Source organism: Pleurodeles waltl, chromosome 1_2 (assembly GCF_031143425.1).
Source record: "Pleurodeles waltl isolate 20211129_DDA chromosome 1_2, aPleWal1.hap1.20221129, whole genome shotgun sequence".
NCBI classification, from domain to species: domain Eukaryota; kingdom Metazoa; phylum Chordata; class Amphibia; order Caudata; family Salamandridae; genus Pleurodeles; species Pleurodeles waltl.
This window is the reverse complement of record NC_090437.1, coordinates 1,221,083,728-1,221,110,948: the sequence shown is the minus strand read 5'-3', so window position 1 is coordinate 1,221,110,948 and position 27,221 is coordinate 1,221,083,728. Positions and strand designations below refer to the sequence as shown.

The following is a 27,221-nucleotide window of genomic DNA, read 5'->3' as shown; positions in this document are numbered from 1 at the left end:
GTACAAGGGTGATTTGTATGCAATAGGAACGGTATCACTATGTTACATAGGTGAAACTGATGGCACCAGCAATTACTCTGTTGACCAAATGTGTCTTGTTGTCCCTTGTGTGTAAATATTTTGCTGGAAGCATGCCTTATTGTAATGCTCTGAGAATACGTGTGTGTTCAACTGTCCAATATTTGTTTGAAAAGCCAGGGTGCAATAAGTCATATAATAAAATGCATAGTCTGGAATGTAAGTTCTGCCAACGTTTAAAAAACCCAACAAAGACTGGAGCTTTTTTATGAGGTTTGATGGTTGCAATTGTGCGCACTTTTCTAGAAAGTGGTGTGCTGGGCTCTTGCTTTGATCTGACAACTCATATCCCCAAAATAGGACACTGAGAAAAGCAATTTTTGTTTTTTCAAAATTACATTTGTAGCCACATTCAAGAAATCCCACAACAAGGCGGGCCACCCATTTCAGGTGGTGAATGAGATCATCATTCATTAGGTATATGTCATCAACATAGGACAACGCCTCAGGGTCAATATCGTGTAAAACGGAAGTCACACAGGCTGAAAATAGCCCAGGACTGTTTTTATACCCCTGTAGAAGCCTTGACAACTTTTTCTGTGAGCCTAAATAGCTAACTGCTGTTAGATCCCTGCTTTCAGGCGCTATATTTTGGCAGAAGAAGCCATTGGAAATATCTAACGTTGTTTTGTATTTTTTGCACACTATATTGTTAATGAGTGCTGTGCTGTGTGAGATTTGAAAAGCAAATTTGCATGTATGACAGTTTAAATGTCTATGATCTAAGACTATTTATACAAATGGTCCGGGTTGGCAACAGGAAATAAAGGATTGTTCACTGGTGAGACACAGGGCTCAATTACACCCTGGTACTCTAGCTGTGCGAGAATCTGTCTCACAGGAGCTTTAGCCTCATGCTTAGTAGGATATTGAGGTTGAGGCTGTGGTTGGAACCTTATTGGTATTATAAGGTAGGGAGAATCTTTATCCCACCCAACATGGTTGCGATACAGCGCAGGGGGCTGTGCCAATACCCAATAGAATGAGTATAACTCAACTAATTCTATAGGAATTAGGAGTGAGAAGGAAGGCTTAATGATCTGTTCTACCTGCAGGACTTCATGAATACATTCCGGCAGCCAATCCTTTTCGGCCCAAACAAATGTCATAAATGGCAGTTAATTGTTTCCAAAATATTATATAAATCGTGCGCTCAATGTCTCCCTCTAATTGTGTTTTCCTTTTATGCACCCTATTTGGGGGGGACATGCATGTCCGCAGTCTCAACTTCTATGAAGTTGTCAGTTGCTTTTACCTCTAGATGCTCTAGAATATTCTGGTGAACTACTGTGATCTCTGCTGCGCTGTCTAGCAGAGCTAGTGCCAAGTTCCTGTTGTTCAATAAAACGCTCATCTTGCATGGTATTTTGTGCAGAAATACCTGCTACCTTCTTCTTTTTGAATTGGGGTTTTTGTTGTGGAACTTTCCCTTCTTTTTTAACTGAAACTTCTGCTGAGCAGCACAAATCTTTTTTTTCAGTTTCACATACTCTGTTCATTGTTCTGATCGCCCACCTCTCTCACTATGTTTATCCGGTGAGTCCTGAAAGTAACGGGATTGGCATATATCAGTAGATTGATATCTGTCAGGAGTTTTTATATTATCTGTAGTTTTAAATTGTAACATTCCTCAGGGGTCTACGATTGCTGAGATTCTCCCCTGCCTTTTTAAATGTTTGTTTTTGTTTATCGCAGCGTTTTTAGAACCCTCAGTCGCTTGCATGGTAGAATCCTTATGGGATTTACCTTGTAACTGTGGTTTACTTGGTCTGGCTCCGAAACTATCCCAACCTATATCGAATAGGTTTTGGCAATAATTTTAAGCAGCTCGCGTTTTTGATCCTGTACAAGAACATCCTGGAGCCGCATGCGCACTGCTAGTGCTACGGCTTCCCCTTTACGGTAACTTAATATTATTGAGGACACTGTAGCACAATTGCCCATTTATTGCAGACCAAAGTCCATGGCCGGGGCAGCTCTGTATTCATCTTGAATTTGTTTTAACACTTCTGGAAGATTGGCAAGTGTTGGTGTACATGTGCTGTAGTGTAGAGTGTGGCAAATACCAAGTGTTATAGTTATCCACTACAGGAACCATTCCAAATAGCAAGCACATAGTGAGAATTCAGTGTTTATCTTGAGGTACCATATGGGGAAACAGAGCTTTCAGCGTGTTTATTTTTTTAGCTAACCAAAATGAATTTCTTTGAGTTTGGCAGGTACTTTACCCATAATTTAATGCACAGTCGCAGGGTCAATGTCTGGTGTGACTGGGTGCAGTTCTGCTGGAGCAGTACGTGCTGGGTTAGTATTTAATGTTTGCATTACAAACTATACTACGAGTCTATATATTGTTAAAAGCTCAATGTATAAGCGGCAAACCTCGGCTACCGCCGAGGTGCCTGCATCAGGATGCATGTATATGTGGCCAACCAAGGCCAGGTAGGACTATCATTACTCAGAGGACCTAGCCTAACATGTAGTGTTGTATAGGGTAGGGCGATATCAAGCCAGTTTTGGTGGTCTTGAAAAGATAGAGGTACCTCAATGTATGCATATGCTCTGTATTGTGCAGATGCATTAGCATGTGTATAATGATGAAATGTATCAGTGTTTCCATCAACTACTGGAAAAATGACCCAAGAGTAGAAGATTTCTGTTCTATAAGCTGGATGAGCCTCAACCCCTCCGGGCTGTAAGGCCATTATTTAATAAATGATTAGTAAGGGGGCCCTCATGTTTACTGGAATTACTACCCATTGCGGGTTTGCCATGGTAAACATACTGGGTCAGAGCTAAAGATACCAATTGGGGATTGATCCTTTTAAGGTTCAAGCTTGAACAACCTTCCTTCTAAAATAGGTGCTACCTATCCAGCTGAGGAGTGAATCCTCAATACCACAGACGTCTCCATATATAGTATTGGGGTGCCTTTAGCACGTAGTGAGACAAAGATACTCAGGGAGATCTGTAATTCAGTGCCTGACCAAGCATTGGTGGCGACATGTTGTATTTGGCTCTCATTATAATAAATGAGAGAGATGGGTGCGAGTGGCAGCACCACCAGATTGCGGGGAACTGAGTCCAATTCCACACCATGTGACAACTGTCGGCGTAACCCTTCCGGGCAGCTAGAAGTACCTCACCAGCACCTGCACCTGAAAGCGGTGGAAATTTGTGGCAGCCGTGCAACTGACATTCTGATTTCTCAGCGCAAACGTGGTGCAACAGATCTCATCTGTCACGACTTACGTGCTGCTTTACCCTGGAGGCCGCAGAGCGAGTGGCGTGGATCCTGTTCTTGAAGGTTCGGCCTTGGCCCAAGTAGGGGCAACTCTTTCTGGTAGCCACGGTGCTGCAGGCAATGGGTACGCCAAGAGCAGGTCGTGCCCCTCAGAAGTAGCGCCAGAGGGAAAAAACCCCGAAAGGGGAAAAAAACCTCCACAAAGAATGTTCCTAAAACAGGAACAAAAATGAAGAGAATATCAGCAAGAGAAAATACAGGAAAAAGTATTCTGAACTGACGAGAACCAGCACAGGAATACGAGGAAACAGGAGCGAAGACACCATCCAAACAGAAAGTGTTGCAGCGCAAGGAGAGAAAGAATCACAGCCCTTAAATACCAACAAACAGGAAACGACCAACAGGAAGTAAAAGGACACCATCTGAGATAGGGAAAAGCGCATAGAACAGAATGGACTAGGAACCATAGAGAATAGGGAACAAGGAATGCTGGGAAGAGAAAGGAAACATGGGAAGGAGTAAAGAACATAAAGGAAGGCACAACCGAATGTCCAAGAAAAGAAGAAAGAAGAAAAGAAGAAAAGAAAAGAACAGGTGAGTGGGGGGGTCAGACATACCTAAAAACGCGGTGCACAGCAAAAGAACGAGGCCCCATGCCCAATTTGGGGCCTCTGTAAGCACACAGCAGACTGGGGGCGCGTCGTGTAAGAGAAACGCGTGCTGCGGCCCGAGCCGAATGTTTAGCTCGTGCCGCGACATCATCATTTTCTCTCAGTTACATCCGTCTCACACATGCAAAGACAAGCAGAAATCAGTTCATATATACTGCAGTGGTTAGGATGATAAAACAGAATAATAGCAATGTGGTGACAAGGAATATGAAACACAAGAAAAGTCCCACCATAGTGCCAGAGTGCTAAGTGTCAGGATTCCTATCTACGTCACTTAAGTACTACTATAGCACAGCAGTGTTAGCCCTAATCTGCCCTTCAGGTTCCCTAGGAAGACACCATCCCCCATACCTGTATATGATAGTAGTGAAGAGGGCTGTTGGTCTACTGAGTCCTCTCTCATGTAGATGGAAAAACGCCAAGTCTCAGCAGGCAGTTGCAGTGACGCGACAGCATGCAGTGGCAATTTTCTGTCTGGAACTCTCCCTCTAACATCTAAGGGCAGAGGGATGTTTTATAATAAAACAAATGGTGTTCTGAGAAACCTGCCCTAAAGTACGAACAGATATGTTTCTCATGAAGTGACAAAGACTGCAGTGATCCACTTTGTACTGACAACATATTGGAGACAGCATTGAGCAAAGCACAGAACAAGAATGCCTGAGTAAAAGGAATGAAAACAGTTGCTGTGCTATAAGCATATGAGATAAAGGAAAATAAAACATCACCACAAAAGAGAGCATCTGCTCAGAAAATAAAATGAATCGTTACTAGGCTAAAGGGCACAAGCTGCAGGCCTATTGCTAAAATAAAGTGCCCATAAAAGCTACGAAAATAACCTCAGGACAGTAACACCATCTTACCCACCTTCTGTTCCCCTATCGTCTGGAGGGACAATTTGGCTACCTCAGGAGCCCAGAATGTCTCCCAAGAATGTGCTCAGCAGCAGCCAAGTTCTTGTAGGGCCAAACGGACTGACCTCATTGGTTACGACATGGAGGCTAGGATGGTTAGTTTGGGCCAGCCCTGTGCTGTTTGTAATGTCCTTGAGTCCCAGAAGTTTAACGTCATCACTTAAGCAGGGGGAGCATGCCCGCATCATCCAGTTCTGTTAATATTAATTTGCCGCCGGAAGTCGCACCTTATGATGTTGTGCTGGGCAATTTGCCCCCCTCAAAGCTGGGTCTGCTGGATGCCATGATCAACTGAGGAATAGGGTTATGCATTGGTTGTGTTCAAATGTATCTTTGGGGGAATGTGGTGGGTAGCTGTGTAATTTGGTCAGAAGGGTGAGTTGGATCGGTAAGGACTCAAAATCTTTCGGCGGGGACTGTGTCATTGTGAATTTTAACAGGCCTTTTGCTGCTGGTAGTGTTCTTGCCTCTATCCGTTGTTCTAAGCCCAGCTGCCCTTCATCTTCTATTGTAGCACTCCCCTTGGGATTCTTTTATAGACCTGGGGCAGCCAGCCCCTCTTTGTTATTCCAACAAGTAGGATCTTCAAGAAGCCAAAGGAGGATGCAGGCCCGTCAGCCCACTGTGCAGACTGTAGTGGATACTTCCAATCAATTTACCCCGTTGGCCACCCTGGACGCCTGTGACTGACTTGGTAGGCGGCTACCCCGCCTGACTCTGTGGGGCCGTCAATCGCCCATGGTGCTCAGGCCTCCTTAATCACCATCCATAAGGTGCTTGATTTAGTTCAGTGGAATATTGCCGGGCTTGTGTCTAAGCTTGATGATCCTGCCTGGATAGCTTTCATTAGAATCTTTGGGGTGATTTGCTTGCAAGAAACCTGGGTTACAGCAAACCGTTACTTCCTTGAGAGGTACAAGACTTTTTTTGTTCCTGCCATTGAATCTCAGGAAGGATGGAGGTTCTTTTGTCAGGCTCATCCACCATCCAGGCTATAGCTTTTTCCATGCAGGGTTTCCCAAGTGTGATACTATTGAATTTTTAAAATGCTAAGGCTGCTTCACCACATATATGCCACATTCATTCATTAGGATTGTTTTTGAAAACTTTAAACAGATCAAAATGGTCCCGGGCCAACATCATTTTATCAGGGGATTCCAATGTTCATTTGTGTGGGAATCCCAGGGAGGGAAGGGACCCTACTTATTGTTGTATGGCCCTATCAGGGCTTCATATGGAACACTCAAACCAAGTCTCCGCCTTAAACGGAATTATGAACAAGCACAATTTAGCACTATCTCTTGTTAAGCTTGCTGCTTCCAAAGAAAGAGCAATTATTCCCACATTTACTGGGAGGGGTTGTGAATTCTTCAGGTGGAAATTGACTCGAGCCCCAACAGTGACCATAACCCAGTGATTTTAACATTAAGCTGGAATTTACCTTTACGTGTACAAGTAACTGGGGGCAGGGATACCCTTAGGCCGATTAAGAGTGGGAGGAGGCTTGGGTGGTCTCTGCTTGCTCATGACAGCTTCTTTAGGATTCCTTATACACACTGCAATATGGAATTGAGCATTTGTTGATCTTCTATGTCTAGTGGAGGTGACGTTTTAAGGGCCTTTACGACGACTGCTACTACCGTATCTACTCTTTTGGAGACTGGGGCAGGAGGGACTACATTAGAGCCCCCCCCAAAATGGTTTGATAAGGGATCCTCCTTAGCTTTAACGAACCTTAAGCGTGCATTGAGTGTGAGGCCCAGGGACTCTGCTCTTGTTAAAACCTGTTGCAATGAGTATAAACTGGAATTGGTGAGGTGAAAGAATGCCTTACTGGTCAGAGTGTGGGAGTCTCTTTTAGAAACGAGTATGCTGCGTTAATAGTCTTTTTTTAGCTCCCAATCACGCAGGTTCTTTTGAGTCCCACATCACGGAGGACAGCTGGGTGTCTCATTTTGAGGAGGGTTACAATGTAATTTTGGGTATTGATCAGAGAGAGGATTCATTGGTAGAGGGGACCGCTAAGCTTTCCTTCACTATTAAGGAAGGGATAATGGGTTTAACTAAGAAGAAGGCCCTGGGCGCCGATGGCATTCCCCTAGACTTGTACAGTAATGACACTAAGGTCTGGGCCCCTACCTTGACCTCAGTCATTAATGCGGCTGTTATTGAGGGTCCTCTGCAGTCTTGGGATACCTCCATTATTGTCCCTGTATTTAAGAAAGGTGACAGAGACAATCCCCAATGTTAACGGACCATTTCACTACTTGATTCAGTAGTAAAAGTTGTGGGGCGCTGTTATACTAAACAGATTAGAATCCTAGGCCGAGGAACACAGTGTCCTGTCCGATGTGGGCTATGGATTTCAATCTGGACGCTCCACAGTGGACCAGTGGCTAACCTGTATATGGTTTTGGGCAAATATACTATTGCACGACAGGGCTCGCTGCACCTTGCATTTCTAGACCTTACATCCACCTTTGACTGGGTGTTGAGGGAGAAACTGTGGCATATTATGCTTTCCCTGGGGGGGGTAGAGCGGGATATAGTTTTCTTTTTCAGGGACTTGCATCGGAACACCAGGGCATTGTTGGGCTATTCTAAAAGAGCAAAAATGTACCCTTGGTTTCAGCATACGTAGGGGAGTGAGGTTTGGTTGCATTATGGTTCTCTTTCTTTTTAACCTGTATGTGAACCAACGTGAGCAGGCATTGATTACCACTAAAGCGGATTGTCCATAGATGTGGCATTGTCGGCTCCCAGTACTCCTGTATGCCAACGTTGCTGTTTTCATGGCCAGAACTGAAATGGGCTGCAGTCTCTGTCAAATGCTTTAGCCACCTTTATGGAAGATTTGGATCTTTCGGTTAATGTTAAGAAGTCATTTGTTATGGTGGTTGCCTCCCCCACTACTAAAACTAAAACGTTTCTCCTAGGCGCTGGCACTTTACCAAACACTAGGGTATTTTCTTACTTAGGTATATTGTTCAATCATTCTTTGAATTGGTGCCCCCTAGTCAATAAGAAAAATTAAAAGTTTGTTTGTGCTAATGCTGCTGTGTTTGGTTTTGCTGCTCTTATGGGGAAAAAACCTTTGAGGGCTATGCTACAAGTGTACAGAACCAAATGTGTTTCGAAGGTGATATAGAGGAGCAAAGTGTGGGGATATGCGAAGCATGTTGAGTTACAGACAGTGGAGAACACTTTCTTATGCTGTCTTTTGAGTGTCCCACAATGTGCCCCGACCATATCTGTGCACAAGGAGTTGGTAGAGGGTAAAATTACAGATGCTATAGTGTTTCACCCACTCTCTCATTGGCTGGCTATCTGGTCTAGGCCTGAGGCCAAGTTGAATAGGGAAATCTTAAAAGATTGTTTATCCTTTTATTATAGTAATCATATCCCTTGAGTTAGGTATATTGAAGATACTTTGCAGACTTTAGATAGGAGTGAACTATTTCATTTGCCGGAGCGTATAATTAAGGCAGATCGGTTGCACCTCAAAGCTAATTTCCTACAGAATAGGACCCTGGCTAGAGAACAGCTTTTTTTTTTTGTAAAGCTGAAAGTCTGTAACCATTTACTGCTGAAAACAGTTCCCCATACAGAGCCCTACCTATCAGTGGTAGTTAACACTTATGACTGTTTACTATTCACCAGATTCAGACTGGACATGCTGCATTATTTATTAGCAGTTCCTTGGGAGAGTACGAGGGGACTGAGCTTGGGGCCCCGCGGCTGCGACGGTTTGTATCCACAGGAAACCGTCTATTTTATAATATTTTGTAAGTTCTATTTGGCCCCTAGAAGGAAATATATTATCCCCATATTTAAGCAAGCAAATGTAATCCAAGTTCATCCAGCACTCATGTACCTTCAAATGCTCCCTGACGAAATTACCTTTAGTGTGGTTGGTTTTTTAAAAGCTGCAGTGAGACTGAGAAACAGTCATGAACAATAAGGTGTTATTTAAAGGATGGATTTTATCTTGTCTTAGTGGTTCATGAAATGTGTACATAGATGGATGAAATGTGTGCATAGATAGCAGGTTTTATCAACGTTTTATTGTGATTATGGGCCTGATTACGAGTCTGGCGGTCCAAAGACCACCAGACTCGCGGTGAAGCTCAGACCACCATGGCTGTGGCAGTCCAAAAGCCACATTACGACCTTGATTGTCGGTCTGCCAAAAGACCACCATCTCCACTATGATCTTTGATCCCAACATGATGACGGCAGTTGTGGTTGTAATTAGACACAGCGGCACTGAAGTTAGCTGCCCAGGACAGTGCAGCGGTCCCCCTCCCCAGCACCGTCGGAAAGCACACTGTCTTTTGTGCAGACAGTGTCCATTCCAAGGGTGCTATGTAGGACCCCTATGCGACAGCTCCATGAAGTTCCACCCTGGCCACCTGGCCTCCCTTGTGAGTTGCACCTCTGCGGTGTAAGTCAGTTCTTTCATCAAATGGACGGCTTTCAGTCTCTTCAGTGCCTGGCAGTGAAGTGAACCCACATTATAAATCAAATTCAACTAAAGGATAAGCATACTAGCCATCAACCATGAAGAACTTCATGGTTCTCTCTGGGGTATGAGGTGATGAACAAATGTAGTTACAATGCAATGCAATACAACACCTGACTGTTATGGAAACTAGAGAACATTATGTGGATAGAGAGCTGGTAAATTGAAACTGTGCCAACACCTACCATTTAAATTACATTTTTATAGCAAGGTACAGAGATCACTAATTGAGAAACAGCAACACACAGGAGCCCCATCATTACCTGCAGGAAAGCCTTGTATGGCGCAAAGGCAATGTCATGGTATAGAATGAGGTGCATTTGGTCTATTGTAAGGTAAAATGCTCAAACCAATAAAAGTAAATACACTGGAGAAGAAGTATAGGCTAAGAAATGATACAATGCCATGATATAGGTATTTGTAAAAGGCTGTCACACAAACAACCTTCCTGACACTAAAGTGGTATAACTATGAGCTGTTAGAGAGAAGAGTTATTGGTTGAACACGTTGAACAGTTTTAAATTGCTTTCCGAAACATTGTAGTGGAAATATATTTTTGTTCCATTATTTGTACAGGCTGCACCAACGTGTTTCTGGCTCTTTCTCAAAGTAATGTGCCCAATCTCCCAAGAAAATTAAATAGAAACCAACATAATAGAAATAAACTAAAGATTCTCTTATAAGCAACACATTCATCCAACAGTATCGTAATTTCAATGTAATACAAAATAAAAGTATTTCCTATTATTTCATAAATTACTTCCTATATATTAATTTAAAAAATTAAATGTAAATTGATATTAGGCTGTCAATGGACATAGAAAAAAGCCTAATACATTGTGTATGCACCTGAATGTTATAATCATGAAACAATGTTCATCTCAGTTCAAAATATTCACATGCAGTGCGCAAACATTCAACCAACTCATTCATATTAGAATCATGTTCCATCCCCTTATTATTTATATAGTCTCATCAAAAACTAATAATTCTAAATCAATCTCCAGTATTTACCAGGCAGCTTTAAACAATCCTGTAGCTTACGTGATGGAATAATTCTAAGTATATTCATATATCACATACCACAATATCTTGTGTGATGCCCGTTTTAAGATCAACATTAAAATTCGAATAATACCAAAAAGCATCAATCCCTATAACAATACTGTCATAGAGTACCGTGAGTCGGAGCGAATATAAAAGACTAAAACATTCTCAACAATTATCTCATCAATTCAAATATCCTTATCTCATCAGGATGATATAAACTGAAAACTCCAACATTTCTTCTAATCTATCATTTATTCATCCCACATGTACTTCCAGTTCCTCTTACATAATAAAACCCCCTCCATGCATTTGAATGAACTCTTTCAATGGCAAAGAAAATCAACTGTGCCACATCACCATTATGTTCAGTAGTAAAATGTCTAGCAACAGAGTAAGCCACGTCAGCATTTTAGATAGCAATGTGGTGCTCTAAGATATGCTTTCTTAAAGGAAATGTGGTGCACAGAAGACAAACAAGACATAGATATAATGACAGACCTTGGCATAACTTCCAATCTCAATTTAGATAGTGGGTTAAGAACGAAGTCTTCTTTTGTCCCAAATTTACCAGCAGATAATAACATAGATGTCTTTTACAATGCAGTCACTAAGGACTTAAACTGCCTAGAAGACCAACTTAGCCACAAACAAAGTATATTGAACACAGTTTTAGCAAGGAGGAACATACAGCACTTCCTATGTTAACAGCTAACATGGACATTGTCATCAGAGAAGCTGACAAGGGGAGAAACATTGTGATCATGAGAAAAAACTGATTATATGGGTGAAACAGACAGACAACTTTCTGATAAGGTATATATCAGACTTATGAGAAACCCCCTAGTGGAAGTTATTAAGACAGTAGAGACAAATTTAATACATTGGCAGGATTTCTGCTTGATTTCTGACATAGAGGTAAAATATTTGTACAACCCTACACCACAAGCTCCCTGTCTATATATTCTCCCCAAAATACACAAGATGGGTGTTTCTTCGCCTGGCAGACCCATCATATCCGGGATAGATTCCCCTACCAAACATATGTATATAGATTTTTTTTCAGCTGTTTGTACAAAATGTATGCTCTTACATCCAAGAGACCAGGAACTTGCTCAATAAACTTAAACTACAAGATGATGAATGGATTGATAACTGTACTTTTGTGACTTAGGATGTAAATTCTCTGTATATTTGTATACCCCTTGACAAGGGTGTTGAAGCTCTAGCAGCTACTTTGTCCTCTCTTGATGCCACTCTTTTTGAACACATGCAGATGTTACTCGACTTGACCAGATTAGTATTGGAAAACAATGTGTTCATACACAATGGTCAATGGTTCAGACAGATACAAGAGGTGGCGATGGGGGCAACATTTTCTCCCTCCTACGCAAACACTTATATGGGTCATTTTGAAAACAATCACCTATGGCTGGCCTGTCCACCTGGCATCACGGACAACATAATATACTGGGAGAGGTATATTGACAACATTTTCGTCATTTGGTCAGGAAGTAACTCTGAATTGGACATTTTTCTCAACCACTTAAATATCAATGTTTATAATGTTGTTTTTACATATCATTTGGACCCCAAGGAAATTGAGTTTTTGGATGGCACTCTATACAGTGAAGACTCTAAAATACAGTCCAAGATGTACAGGAAACCTTCGGCATGCAACTCCATATTGCATGCACAGAGTGGTCTCCCAAAAACACAAATTAACTTTATCCCGCTGGGTAAGATGACCAGACTAAGACAAAATTGTAGTAATGATCTACTATTTGAAAGGGAACTGGACATGTTGGAAAAACGCTTCTCTCACAGAGGGGTTATTCCCAGCCGGTACTCACTAAAGCAAGTGAGAAAATTAGTAAAGAGACAATCAGCTGTCTTCTAAATGGAGGGGGAGCAAAAAAGAGGAGGGAAGGACTCATTAATTTTATTACCAGACACAATACTCACAGACATTACATTCACCTTGTCTTCTTCAAACACTGTCATCTACTCAAATTAGACAACACACTATCTATGAAGATTACCACTAGGCATTGCATTACATACAGAAGGGGCAAGACTCTTAGGAATATGCTATGTGCCAGGTATATTCCTCCTATTCCACAAGAGGCACCCAAAACGTGATTATCCGAAAAACCTAAGAGCTTCTACAAAAGTACACATGTGTAATTCTGCTTTGGGTAAACATCGGATTTAACAGATATAACACAAATAAGATATATTATAAGGCATTTTATGGACTACAAGTCCAAGTTTGTGGTCTACTGTATTTTCTGCACTAGTGAAAAATGTATTTTGGGAGCATGATAAGATCTCTTGAAGAAAGAATCCAGGACCACATTCAAGCGATAAAAAACAACAACCAAAGGTATCCATTAGCAACACATTTCAATGCTGTGCACAAAGAACTGGAAATCCTTAATGTAAAATTTCCTGGACTTCAATTCTACAGCTGTTGTAAAGAATCAAGAAACATCTCATAGGTATGCCTTCATCTGTCAATGTATGCTGCTGTATAGATATGTATGGCATTGTATATTGATTACCATCCGAGAATAGGAGAAGTGTTTCTCTACAATATTTTCGTTTTGTCGCCTTATTGAGCCACTAATAACACCTAACAATTTGTCCTTCTTCATTGGCATGATACAGCAATTTCAATTTTACAGCTGTTGTGAAGAAGAATTGTGATAATAATATTTTTTATGCTTTTATGTTTTAGCAGACGACTTTACTGTATAAAACTTCTGTAAGTTTTATAAATCTGTATAAAAGACTTGTTGGTGTATATTACACCTGTTGGTTCTATATAATATTTTGGTCCTTGCAATCACTTTTTATTTTTGTGCCATATGGACTGTGCTATTACACTTTAATTTGAATTGATGCATACTTCTTAATGAAGCTGTATGCTGGATTGTGCTACTCTACATAGCACAGGATTGATATACATATTTGTACTGTCTGCTCCTTCACTTTACACAGCTTTTATGGTGTGCTTTTAAGATCTCTGTCGAATCGGTCTCATTTCTCCTTTCAAAATTGCAGCCACTTTTGTATGCCTTTTTCCACTATCCATCCTCCTTTAAGTCCGCTTTCCATGTTGTGCTCACACATGTTCTACCCTAGGCGAGAAACCTTATATATAGAGTGACCACAGTATCACCGTTTTATGGGCATTTCAACTTTCTGTGACATCGTGCTACCATGCACATGACTTCAGGAGGGAATTCTGTACAAACGTTGATAAACTCATTGTTTATATGTTGTACTGGATGAGATGGTCATTATTGGTGTTCATTTTTTTATATTTGCTACGGTGCATTGACGGTAACACAATCATAATCACTTCAGGCGTCTGACTATTTTATGTATTTTAGCTTATGTGATGATATTGAGTTTGTTTTTCTTTAAGGATGGGCTTTCATCTGGTGACTTATGCTCCTATTCTATTTTTGTGATTATCTAGCTACAATTACAAATACACTCGGTCAACAATCATTGTGTGGGTCACTTTATCTTTTTAGACTTTTGGTTTTTGCTAGTACATTTTGTTTGACACTATGGAATGTTTCTCATTACCTTCTTTGTATTGGTTACCAATATATTTACTATAATTTTCTTTTCCATTTAGGTAAATATTATATATTATATCGCCTTTCTTGCTCTTTTTGCAACACTTATTGAGCAACCAATAGATCGTTGTCAAGAATAAAGTCATATGACCTAACTTTCCATAGTGGGTCTTGCTTTTTTATTTTTAGATGTTATTTTGGGTCTACTGTTCATGCTGATTTGATTACTACTGATTTTTGGTTAATTTTTTCTTTAGACTACTTTTTCCAGCTCAATGAGATAGGGGTGTTTGTTTATTTGACTGCTATCTGGAGATGTGATTTACATTAGTTGGTTCTGTCCTTTGGACCATCATAAGACTATGCATAGATTAGTCTGTTTAAACTTTTTTACTCTCTTCGCTGTGTGCATTCTGTCCACTTGGGTTTCTTTGCACTTGCACCTCTTTGCACACTAATGTCTGCACGTCTTCTCTGCAGTGGGTGACAGCATTTTGGAATACATATGGACTTTTTATATCCATATGCACATTTGAAGCTTGGGCACACAGTATGTCATCTATCTTCCTCTTGGTTAGTATGGGCAGGGTACACCATTGTTTTTTTCTATACTCAAACTAGTGGATAAGTCACTGGATATTTGTATTGCCTTTTTTAATGTATCCCTGTCATTATCTGTTTATTACAATGTGATCTTCTCAGGTACTTCTTGCAGCCTTGAAAAAGTCACATTTGTGACGAAACATGTGTCGTCTGTTGAAGATTCATAAGGCTTGTCAACAAAAGGATTTCAATTTTACGCAATCTACGACTCATCCTTACTGTTATGGGATTATTTTTTATTGAATTACTGATATTTATGTGTGCGGAGGGTATTTGATGTTCAAAATTCTTTGGCCTACCAGACCCAGAAATCTAGGTGTGATGTCCCTCAACATACAATATTAAACATTTTCCTTCTTAAAACGAGACCCCTTGCCTTTTTTCTGCAATTGGAATTAACCAAATTGTACATGTAAGAAGATGACAGCTCCCTTATTTTTGGGCTGTCAATATAAGTTAAATGGCTGAAGAATGATTATCACTAGTCAAGCGTTTGATTCTCAAACGGGGAGGATATCAGATAATTTTCTGAAATGTAATCCTACAAAAACAGAATCCATTGCTCATTACCAATGCAGACACAACCACCATATAATGAGTATAATCGTCCCCACCTCCCAACTTTGTATGTGAAACATCACTGTCTTTCTAGACCCAGGTCTCCAAAACTGCCAATCTTTGCTTTACATGAAAATACTCAAGACCTTACAACAATTTAATAACCCACAATGCCATCGGACAGTGACCACTACCCTTGTCCAAATGCATCTTGTTTCTGGAAATGTCATATACATTGCTGCCAAAAGAAAACCTCAACATCACCTTCAATTAATCGAACTTACTGCTTTCAAGCTGATCTGTGATCTGCACATATTTGAAGATATTACAGTAACTGTCAGATCCTTGCAATCACAGCCTATAAAGCATAGGATTACCTTTAAGGATATGACTATAGTTCATAAACCAGCTTAGGCAAGCACTCCATATTTCTGGGCAGCTACAATTAGGTGCCACAGCACTCATCACAGTTAGAGTTCTGCACACCGATCCTTAGTCCAGGACTTTCTCAATGGCTGCAGCAAAGGGCTGTAAGCGTTACAATGCAGAGTCAAAAGATCAAGAAGCTGCTTAAAACTATTTACCAGTTGTAACCTACATTTCAGATGCTTTAAGACTACCTAATGGAGGGTTGCTTAGTATGTTTTAGTTTAAACTACTCGTAATGTATTGATCCAAGATGCCTAGCAGACACTGTGCTACATAAAATGCATGGTCTTGAGGACTAACATAGACATCCCAGATGTTTTAGTGTATTGTGGGAGGGACGGTCGGAAATACAGCTTTGGAGGCTTGGTTGTTATGCAAATTCTGATATTTATTGGCAGAATGTTCAAACGGAACAAAGCATGGGTTGATATTAAGTAGGTTTGTTTAGTGTAAGAGGATGATGGTCATTCTCCAGGTCAGGTATCAGGTCATAATATGCTGTTCTCTTTTGCTTTTATTTCCCCAGGTTTCGGGAGGTAGTTTCTTCCGCCAGAGCTCTCAAGAGAACAGGAAAAGAAGAAGTAAGTATGCTCAAAGCTATTTGGTGTATCCTTCACCAAAACATGCTTTCTCTTAAGGAATTTGTGACTCCCCCCTTTGTCTGAGAAGGCCTTTCACCCAAACTGTGCTTTAAAAAAAAAGTGGATTTCTTTGCTGTGGTGAGAGGTACCCAATGATCGCGTCTCTCTTTATGTACCCCTTTTCCCGAGAACCAACCGTAGCCAGGTATTACCCCAATTGAGGGACTTGCGTGTCCTCAATACTGCCCCTGCTAAAGTGCTTCAAGGTAGTGGGGAGATGGTCAACAGTGAAAAGACCTGAGCTTTGCTTAGCCCACCGTGGCCCTTAACTCAAAAGGCTGTTATCAGGACAAACGCTCTGCTTCCCCTTCCGACTTTCATGTTACTCCTTCCCGGGTCACTAACTGCACTGTCACAATTCTCCTGAGCTGTGGCTGGCTTCTGCACATCCTCTGGCAGTGTCAACCAGTCCTCATACCAGGTCTCTAGGGGGTTCTTAGTGGAGTCGGCTTCTCTTGATCTCTCTCCCAACCCTCTGGGGTTGTAATACGTGCTCTCGCAATGCTTCGGTTCTTCTCTCCTGGCGATCTACTGGCGTGATCCTTCACGTCGATCTTCTCGGAGGTGCTTCTAGGATTCAGATGTGTGGCTTCTTCCTGATCCGCCTTCTTTTTCTGCACTGTGTCCCTTCTACTCTGAAAGGAGAAGTCAATTTTTAGGTCCAGCTTAGCAGCGCGCAAACATTTCTCTTCCGACGTGTTGGTATCTATGCAGGCTTTTAACCATGCCCAGCTCAAGCCCATCATTTTCACTCGTTCAGTGACTTGCATTTCAAAAATCCTTTGATGACATTGGTAAATGCTTTATGTTTGTCCCGCCTTGGGGCGGTTTTGTTACCGCCTTGGGGACCGACCCTGTTACATGGATAATTACACGTTTGCCGATATTTTTGACTGCAAGCAAACTTCTTTTCCTTTTGTGTCTCTCCTTCGCGCTCACGCTCATGGTGGCCGTTGCACTTTGAATTGACTGTTTTCATTTTCATTTTCAAATTAGGTGGCAAGAAAAGTCCAGTTAGGAATTTACTACGCGAATAGCTCTAACATGAGCAAACACGAGACTCATTGCATACCAAATGCTAGTTATTGTCTGTGATGGTTCTTCCATGTGCAGCCCTTCCTCTAATACGCTGTCCTTCTTGTGTTTTTCTTTCAGGTTTTCCCTGCGTTGCAAGAGAAGCAAGAGAAGATCACCGACGTAAGGAGTGGGAGTGGGAGTTTTTTTTCTCCACATGTACATAGGCTGGATTGTGATAATGGATTCCATCTTTGAGGGAAGATAAATATAAACCCCCCCCCCCCACCTCTTCCAATGGCTACAGACATGACTCTTCACTACCTCAACGGTTGTCTTGCCTCCTTGGTAAATACAACCACAAAGACTACACCTTAAAGCTGCCTTTCTAACATACCTCTGACTGCGGCTAAACAGTAGATGGTGATGCAGATTGTGTAACGAGTGCTGGTGTTCCTGGCTGCTTTCTGGCAAGCCGTCCCCATACCGCCTCACCGTCTACACCATCACCAAGGCCTAACCATGACCTTCAGATGTCCTGTGAAACCAGACGCACAGTGACCAGATCTGAAGTGGGACCCCGATTAGACCCTATGAGCTGAGGTGCATGTTTTGGAGAAACCAGTGCTGCAGTACACTTCCTGGAAGAACGTACACTTTCTGGCAGGACGTTACTATACTGCTGCCACGGCTGGTCCTAGGTTCCGACCCTCTAGTACACCGCAGACCGTACACCCACAAGGTCGGTTCTGGGGTGGTTTGACTAAGGTAGGAATGAGAGGATTCCCCTAAATTGTGGCCCCCAGAGCCCTCTAAATTACTCTCCTTTATCCCCAGTGGCCTCTTACCTTGGTGAGTGCTGTTTCCTCAGGGAGCGCCCATCTTGGATTGGGCTCCAGTGAGAAGACAGCTGCCTGCACGTATACCACCTTCACTCTATCCTTCATTGCTCACATAGTCACACCTGCGGTACCCTATCTCACCCCTAACTCTACATGCATGGCATTACGATCATGATGCTCCCGGCGTGACAGAGTAACTTGTACTTACTGGTGATGAATGCTCACTGACACTATAAGGCCTCAGATACACTCACTCAACCACCGTCTGATTAAAGAGAACAGAGCTGTTACTCGGCGATATCGTTCAATCTGCAACCCAAACCTGTATTAATACAGTAGCCGTTTTGATCCTTCGTAAGATACTGCCATACTCGTGTCTTCCTGGTAATTATCATTCTCTGAAGCTGAAGCAGGCGGGAAGAAGATGGAGGGTGACACAGCATTAACAATCATAAATATGTCAGAGATAATACTCAAAACTCTCATGAGAAAACTTAAAGACATTAAAATGTGCATCAACAAAGTGAAATCCTAGATGGCTGATACAAATAAGGAACTGAAATGCATGTAGGCAGAAATATCCTCTTTCAGAAAGCAGCTTGCTACGGCAGAAACCAGAGTAGTGGCACTAGAACAAAAATGGTGGAAACCCATAAACGGGGCAAAAGATAGTAGATCTTGAAAATCGAAGCAGACGCGACAATATACGACTGGAATCCCAAAGCTAGAAGAGACCCAGAACATGTCATAGTTTCTACTTCTTTCTACTCTGCTACTAAATCTACTGGTCATTGAATTTCAACACCCAGCTGAGGGGACACAAAGGCTTCGTACCAGAAAGAGTACCAGAAAGATTGCCCTAGACCAATTATAATGTGTCTTCTCAGACACCATCAGATCAGACAAATTCTTCAAAATTGCAAGGAAGCATAGCCCATATCTCTACAGAGGTAAAAAGGTCTCATTTTTAGTAGACTTCTCTGAGATAAGAGTGATATGAAAAACGTTGTGGCTCTTTGCCCAGTCTCAAACAAAAAGGCAATAAATACGGCCTGTTTGTGACTGAAGGAGGCAAAACCAGGGAACCGCTTGACCACCAAGAGCTGGAGTCCTATTGGTAAAATCTTGATTGGGCATCTCCCCGCATAGTCCTGAATAGAACCTCACACATCAGCCAGTCAACAAGGACACCGGGACTTAGAAGGAGGGATATATGGAGTCCATGCCCCTAGGAATATGCACCTCCATATGAACAGAGATATCATGAGAGACAGGGTTAAATCAGAATCTCCACTATAAAACTAGCCAGCTGAGAGGCGTGGCCAAGGCGTCAAGATGGCGGTCGCACTATTGTAGTGCTCAGGACCCCTCCGTCATCCGCCTCTCATAAAATCACTATCCGTGCACATCAACACCGTGAACGCTTCATCAGGGTTCCTTTATCCTGCCCCGTCCCGTGTGGCAAGTTTCCGGCCCTCTCGGCCCCGTGGGGCTTAGGTTTTGGCTGCCCGGTGTTCGACTGCTGCTTCCCCCGGTCAGGATGGCGGCTGAGGGACGGATCTGAGGCGCGGCCCGCTGCAGTGGAGAGGCGGCGGCGGCCCGGACGGCCTGGAGGCAGGGCTGCGGACCCCGAGGCAGAGGAGGTGCCGGCTGCGGCTGGGGCCGCTGTGACTGGGAGAAATCCGCAGAGCGGACGGGTGCTCGCCGGGACGCGGAGACCCCTGCTGGCCCTGCTACAGGCCGGGACGCGGGACCGGGGTGCGGTGCCTACCAGGGGTGTGATAGGCCAGCGAACCAAACCGGCGGGCTCGTTGGCCTCCCTCTCTCCCCCCAAGAGAATCCGTGGCAGCGAGGGGCCCCACGGCTAGAGCCCAGGTGAGGATTTTGGAGCCTGGGGCTGGCTGCAGTCCGGAGCCTAGACAATACATCGCCTTGAGGTGCGGCCAACTTGAGACCATGTTGCGGTGACACGCTCCCCATTGATCTCCCTGGGAGAGGGGAAAGGAAGAAATTAAGTAAAAGTAAACAAGCAACAACTACAAACGGGAGCTCGGATAAACAGTGGGACACGAGAGGTGAATCTGGACCTTCGGGCCCGTAAGCAGAGAAGGGCCTCGTCTCCGTCCATCTGCGGTCTGGGGGTGACACGTTAGGGACTAGGACTACAAGGAATGCCTCCTTTTTCACCCTTTCCTTATTTTCTGACCGCCCTTCCTCCGGACGCCAGGCATCCTTACCGGCTGGACAGGGGAGGAGTCCCGGGACCATATCGAGTGAATAAAAACGCCGCCAGGGTAAAGGTCATAGAAAGGGACAAGACAATAACAAAACGAAACAGTAAGATGAAATAGACTGTGCAACACCGCGTTCCCCCAATACCCCTGGAACTATCTAATAGATTCACAAACTAGGATATACCACAGGGGGAATCAGACTAGACCCCTAGGGATTTCCAATCAGGCCCTACAGTAGGGCAGAACAAAATTGACCGATCACTGCAACCCTAGAGAGGCTAGAACCGCACCCAACATCATGGGCAAAGACAAAACGATCAAACAAACAACGGCACAAACTCAGATGGACCAATTCACCACAGGTACAGTGGCTCACGGTCAGATGACCCAACGGCAAATGGCGGTAATAACCCACAAATATCGTCCAGCGACCTGGCGGCGATCGTACAGGCGATTCAGGCCTCCCAGACAGCAGTCGAATCAAAAATAGGGGAGGTTGGAGTGGATGTCACCCTGATCCGGCAAGATCTCCGCAATGCAGTATCCCGAATCACAGAGGCCGAGTCCAGAATCTCCACGGCAGAAGATGAAATAACAACTCTAAAAACCCAAATTTCAATGCTGACCAAACGCACCTCAGATCTACACAGGAGGGCTGAAGACGCCGAAAACATATCTCGACGTAACAATCTTCACCTTGTGGGTCTTCCCGGGGCCACTGCAGAATCATCGTTGGATACGTTCCTAGAGGAGAGGTTCCGGTCCTGGTTGCCGGCAGACCACCTCACGCCATGGTTCACAATCGAACAAGCCCATAGGTCGCTGCGCGCGAGGCCTCCGCCTGGCTGCCCACCCAGGCCAGTAATAATCCGCCTCTTCAACTTCAAGGACAGAGACCTGGTCCTGCAAGAGGCTCACTCCAGGGGAAGCCTCCTCTGCAATGGAACGAAAGTACTCCTTTTCCCGGATTACACACTAGAGGTACAGCAACAACGCCGCTTGTTCATGGAAGTGAAACAAAAGCTTAGATCAATGGACATCCAGTATCGTCTCCTGTTCCTAGCCAGACTCCGGGTGATCTATAATAACAAAACCTACTTCTTTGAGCAGCCGACCGTGGCGTGGACCTGGCTAACGGACGAAACCCCACTAGACATGCACAGAACAGGATCACGGCCACCGCTTAAGACAACGCCAGCTCACCTAAGGAGGCAAAAACCGATGCGCAGTCAGCGCACACGCTCTCGGAAACAAAGAGGAAGACATATATCCAGCTCGGTCTCCCCTCCCGGGGCCCATCGATCGGAACCCGGACACCCACAATCGAAAGAGAATTCCAGAGCCACCCTGACAAGCCTAAAACCACAGGACACAACCAAGGTCCAGCTAGAGACACAAGAAGACTCTGACTTGTCCTGTAGTCCAATTCTGTGACTGCATAGGTGGAACCTATTCTGGGAAAGACTTAAGACAATGAACACAGAAGCAGAAGCGTTATGTCTAACTTGATCACACATCGAGTACTATACATTTATGCATGATCCGATACTAGGGAGGGGTCCACCGCCACCAATACCACAGCCTCACCACTCGAAAGCCACCTCACCAGTTTTGGAAGTGAGGGGTTATGTATATGGGCGACAGATACATCTGGGGGGAAGTATAGGGTGGGGAGGGAGTTGGGGGGCAAGGGGGTTCTGGCCTCGTTCTAAAGGCCAATGTTAGAATTTGTATGCAAAGGCAAGGTTCATATTTCCTTTTAATCAAGACACAGGGCAGGATGCTTAATTATTTGACAGATATAATAGAGTCTGAGGATTGGCAGCAGGAAGATCGAAAGATAAGTCCCTCAGAGTCGCACAAACTAGTAGCTAAAGGTTGGCTCAACAACTGTAAAATTCCACCTTCTAGGGGATAAATGCCCATTCCTGACTCGTCGGGGATTTGATAGAGTGTACCATGCAGGATACACACGTGGATCGCGAGGAGTAGCCATGTTATTGCATCGTACCTTCCCTATGACACACATCCAAGTACGGAGAGACCAACAGTTATACAGCCATGATCGTGGTGGTCCCCAAAACCCAGCCCCCTTCGCCCCACTGCGGGGATTACAGACCAAAATCATTGATTAACACAGAAATTAAAATGTTTGTTCTATCCTTGATACTCGCATCAAGAGGGTCCTGCCGCAGCTAATCCATCCTGACCAATGTGGGTTTATGGCAACCCGCAGCACACGACACTGTATCCGCCGACTACATGTAGCCTTGGCGGAGAGGCGCCAGTTGCCCTGAAGCCTGGCCCTCTTGCTCATAGATTTTGAAAAGGCTTTTGATTTGGTTGACTGGGGATTCCTTCTACTGGTGCTCCGACGGGCAGGCATAGGAAAAAAAATTGCCACGTAATTGAAGCATTATACACTAACCCCACGGCCTGTGTACAGGTGTACAGGTTAACAGGTTAATGGGACCATATCCATATCCCACAGGTTCGACATCCGCAGAGGTACTCAACAGGGATGTACCCTATCCCCTCTTTTGTTTACCCTGGCCATTGAACCTCTAGCCCAGATGATCAGAGCGGACTCAGTATACCGAGGATGGAAATGGGGTCCATCTCATGAAGACAGGATAGCTCTATACGTAGATGATGTTCTGCTATATATGGAGGAACCCAGTATAACTGGTCCAAGGAGCCTTTGCCTTCTAAGGAAATACGAACTAATCTCAGGATGAACTTCACCAAATCAATCCTGATCCCGCTAGCAAACACACATGACTGCTTCGATTGGCAAAATACCATACCCATACGCAAATTAAGTTTTAAATACCTAGAGATCTGGGTAACCCTTCTGCCTGAATTAACATGGGCCAAAAATCTATCTCCTCTGCTAACAAGAATGAAAACGGACATGCAGAGATGGCAAACCCTCCCCTTGAATGTGATGGGGCGGGTGGCCCTATACAAAATGATGATCTTGCCAAGACTCCTATACATATTCCAAAATGTTCCCACCCTCATCCCCCACTCCTGGTTCAAAAATCTCGAAAGCATCACGGAAAGATTTCTATGGAAAGGTAATAGACATCGAGTAGCGATGCAACATTGCCGGAGAGGAATGTATGACGGAGGTTTGGGTGTGTCAGACCCCTATCTATATTACCTGGCTACCCAATTGATAGTGGTTCATGACTGGTTTAATCGGGGATGGGAAGACCCGGCATATAAGACAGAATTGACACTCCTGGGGTTTCCACAGGTTCTAGACATGCTGTATGGAGCATTGCTTCCTCGTGACATGGAGGAAACAACCAAAGTGGTCTTCCTGGCATGGCGAGCTGCGTTACGCCTCACTCACTGGAATACCGTTATTGCCCTCCAGACTCCGCTATGGAGAGGGAAATGGATGTATGCCTCGGCCACGCTGGAGGGATTTGCAACATGGGACCTAATAGGCATTTCCCTAGTTGGGGACATATGGAAAGGGAGGGCCATGAAATCATTCCAAGACCTACAAACAGAATTTCAACTAAACCAGACACAGTTCTTTAGAGACCTTCAACTAAGACACGCACTGCGAACCCACCTGCCCACCACAAGCCCCATACTGGACTTTAACCCACTGGAAGCCAAAATACTCATGGGAAATATGGAGGGGAAAGGCATTTCTCAACTTTACAAAACACTAATCAACAACACTCCTGATAACTTGGCCATTTTTAGGACTAAGTGGGAATCATGGGCCGGACCCCTAGAGGAAACGGAATGGGGGGAAGCATTGACGGCGCCTACGGCATTATTAGTCGCTAAGAGAGATATTGCTGCAGCGTGGACATCCCCAAAAGGCCCGTCGATCCAGAAATGGAGAATGGGGGTGGATTGGTGTGCCAATCAGGAGAAACTGGTATTTGAGTCTAGAGGGTGCCCACACAAATTTGAAAAGATATGGAGACGATGGCTAGAATCGATGACATAAACCAGATACGTAATAGGATACTTAATGTTTCACGGGGACACTATGGGGGCTAGATATGCTAATAATTTATTGTTGATGGCTAACAACGATACCAAAGCAATGATAAGATGTACAAATTCCATGCGTACTTGCCTTGTACTTGAACCTGTTTTTTCCTTCCTTTTCTGTATATGTTTGAAAAACAATAAAAATTTGTTTAGCAAAAAAAAAAATGCCACAATATAACCCTCTTCTAATACTCTCCGTTCTCTACTTATTGATGCTTACTGAGGCTCAACCATCCCTTAACAAGACTGAGCAGTATCAGAGACATCAGACAAGCAGTTGGGGGAGGAACAGAAAGTTGACTCACATTTCTAAAGTGTAAGGTTATAACACCCTTTAATACCCTTCGCCCGTCACTCTAGTTTATTCCTTATTCCAGATCCAGACTCTACCTTATCAATCAATCAATCAAAAAAAAATTGTAGAGCGCGCTACTCACCCGTGAGGGTCTGAAGGCGCTTGGGGGTGGGGGAGAGGGGCACTGGGGGCGAGGAGTCACTGATCAAACAACCATGTCTTGAGGTTCTTTCTGAAAACCAGGAGGTCTTTGGTTTTGCGAAGGTCGGTGGGGAGGGAGTTCCAGGTTTTGGGGGCGAGGTAGGAGAAAGACCTGCCTCCTGTGGTGGTGCGTTGGATGTGGGGACTGTGGGGACTGTGGCTAGGGCAAGGTTGGTTGATCGGATGTTGCGTGTGGGAGTGTAGGAGTTAACTCTTTCGTTGAGGTAGGTTGGTTGGGCCGGTGTTGTGGAGGTATTTGTGTGCCTGGATGAGGATCTTGAATGTGATTCTCCTGTCTATGGGGAGCCAGTGAAGGGATTTGAGGTGTGGTGAGATACGTTCGTGGCGGGGAAGGCCCAGGACAAGGCGTGCGGCTGTGTTCTGGATTCTCTGGAGTTTGCGTTTGAGTTTGAGTGTGGTGCTGGCGTAGAGGACGTTACCGTAGTCCAGTGTGCTGCTGAGGAGTGCGTGGGTGACTGTCTTTCTGGTTTCTGGGGGAATCCATTTGAAGGATTTTTTTATAGTGCGGAGTGTGTGGAAGCAGGAGGAGGTTAGAGCATTGATTTGCTGTGTCATGGAGAGGGAGGGGTCAAGGATGATGCAGAGGTTGCGTGCGTGGTTTGCGGGGGTGGGTGCGGTTCCTAGGGCGGTGGGCCACCTTATTCGTGTCGCAAGTACGTGACCTTTTAATCTGGTCACTTAATACAAAGGAACTTACAAACTACATCAGAAGGAAAAAAAATCTTACATTTCCTAACCTCCAAAAAAGCAAATATAGCACTACTACAAGAGACTCACATGTCACAAAATGAAGCAGAAAAAATTAAAGCGCGATTGGGTGGGTCATGTTATCACTTCCTCTAGGCCACCCCATGCGTCGGACACTAGCAGCCAAAGTCAGCTTCCTTTTGGAAAGAGTGGGGTTGCCATTCTTACCCATAAAAATATCTCAATTAGAATCTGGAAAAACATTGATGGATCCTGATGGCAGATATGTCTTTGTCAAACTGGCTGTTTAATCTTGTACTTTGGTTTTGGGATCTTTATTTGCTCCAAAGACACCAAACTCCATTTTGTCTCTAATCTCAGTAGACTGCTAACTGAATTTGGTCATTCTCCTGTAATTATTGGAGGTGACTGGAATTGAACTACAGAGCCAATCTTGGATCTTTCTAACCACCCAGACCTTAAGAATAGCAATGACAAGGGATGCCTCCGAAATCTGTTGGCGGAGCACTCTCTGGTGGAACCCTGGAGGATCCTCCATCCAAATGTGATTGAATACACCTTATTTCGACCCCATTGCACTGATAGAAGGATTGACTATTACTTGACACACTCAAGTGCTCTCCAGGGCATGGCAAATGCTTATACTGCAACTCTGGATGCCTGAAGAAAAAGGCAATCTTACTGCCCACCAAAAAGAGTACTTAAACCATAATGACAATGAGGAAATTCTGCTCAGGTATTATGGGCAGCGGATAAAGACTATATGAGAGGTCAGATTATGAGAAATGCAGGTATAGCACGGAAAAACACAGCTGAGAAACAGAGATCCTGAGATATAGAAATGTTTGATCTACAGAAAACATACTGTGCCTCTCCCGCTGCCCTGTTCTGTCTATCCTAAAGGAAAAAAGATATGAGCTAAACACAGTCTGCTCCCTGAAAAAAAGCGTTATTTTGCATACACGATAATAGAAAATGTAAACAGAAAACTATTATTTTAATTATAGCAACTATCAAACCAAACCATTGCATTTGCAAAAGTGTTTCTCAATATAGAATGTGGTACCTTTTTGATATAAATTTATGCAGTTTGAATGAGTCTTTTACACCCAAGAACATTCCTAAGCAACAGTTTCTTGGTGAGAAATAAAGGCATATGATTATAATCAATCTAGGAGAATAGAGAATGCAATGGAGGGATAGTCTACAGCAGGTGTCTCCAACGAGTAGCCTGTGAGCTACCAGTAGCTCCCCAGCTACCTTTAAGTAGCTCTCCTGTGGTCAGCCCAGCCTACTAATATATAAGCATTTGCTAGGTTGAATTTATTATATGTTTAACAAAATTAAAAAGTGAATATTTGAGACAGAAATGTGAGTATTTTCAGAACTCATAAGCTGATGTTTGGAGACAAATCGTTGAATGTTCAAAATGTATTTAAAGATATTATTTGAGTGATAAATCATGTGGTGTTGGAGAGACATATTACTCATATTATTAATTTGGGGTGCTACTTGGATTACAGTTATGGCCTGTTATGTATTACCCATCTAGAGGCATTTCAAATTGATAATTGTTTATT

At 43.6% G+C, this 27,221-nt stretch overlaps 1 protein-coding gene across 2 annotated transcripts in view; it reads right to left on the bottom strand.

Annotated features, from left to right (window-relative positions):
• CTBP1 (C-terminal binding protein 1) overlaps positions 1-27,221 on the bottom strand; it is a 1,451,962-nt gene that overhangs the window by 1,227,160 nt on the left and 197,581 nt on the right. The window contains exon 2 of one of the 2 annotated variants that reach the window (XM_069204092.1): positions 4,345-4,488. The exons of the other annotated variant lie outside the window; for it this stretch is intronic. The gene's annotated coding sequence lies outside the window, so the exon portion shown is untranslated. The remainder of the gene's footprint in view (positions 1-4,344; positions 4,489-27,221) is intronic. 2 annotated transcript variants of the gene reach the window in all.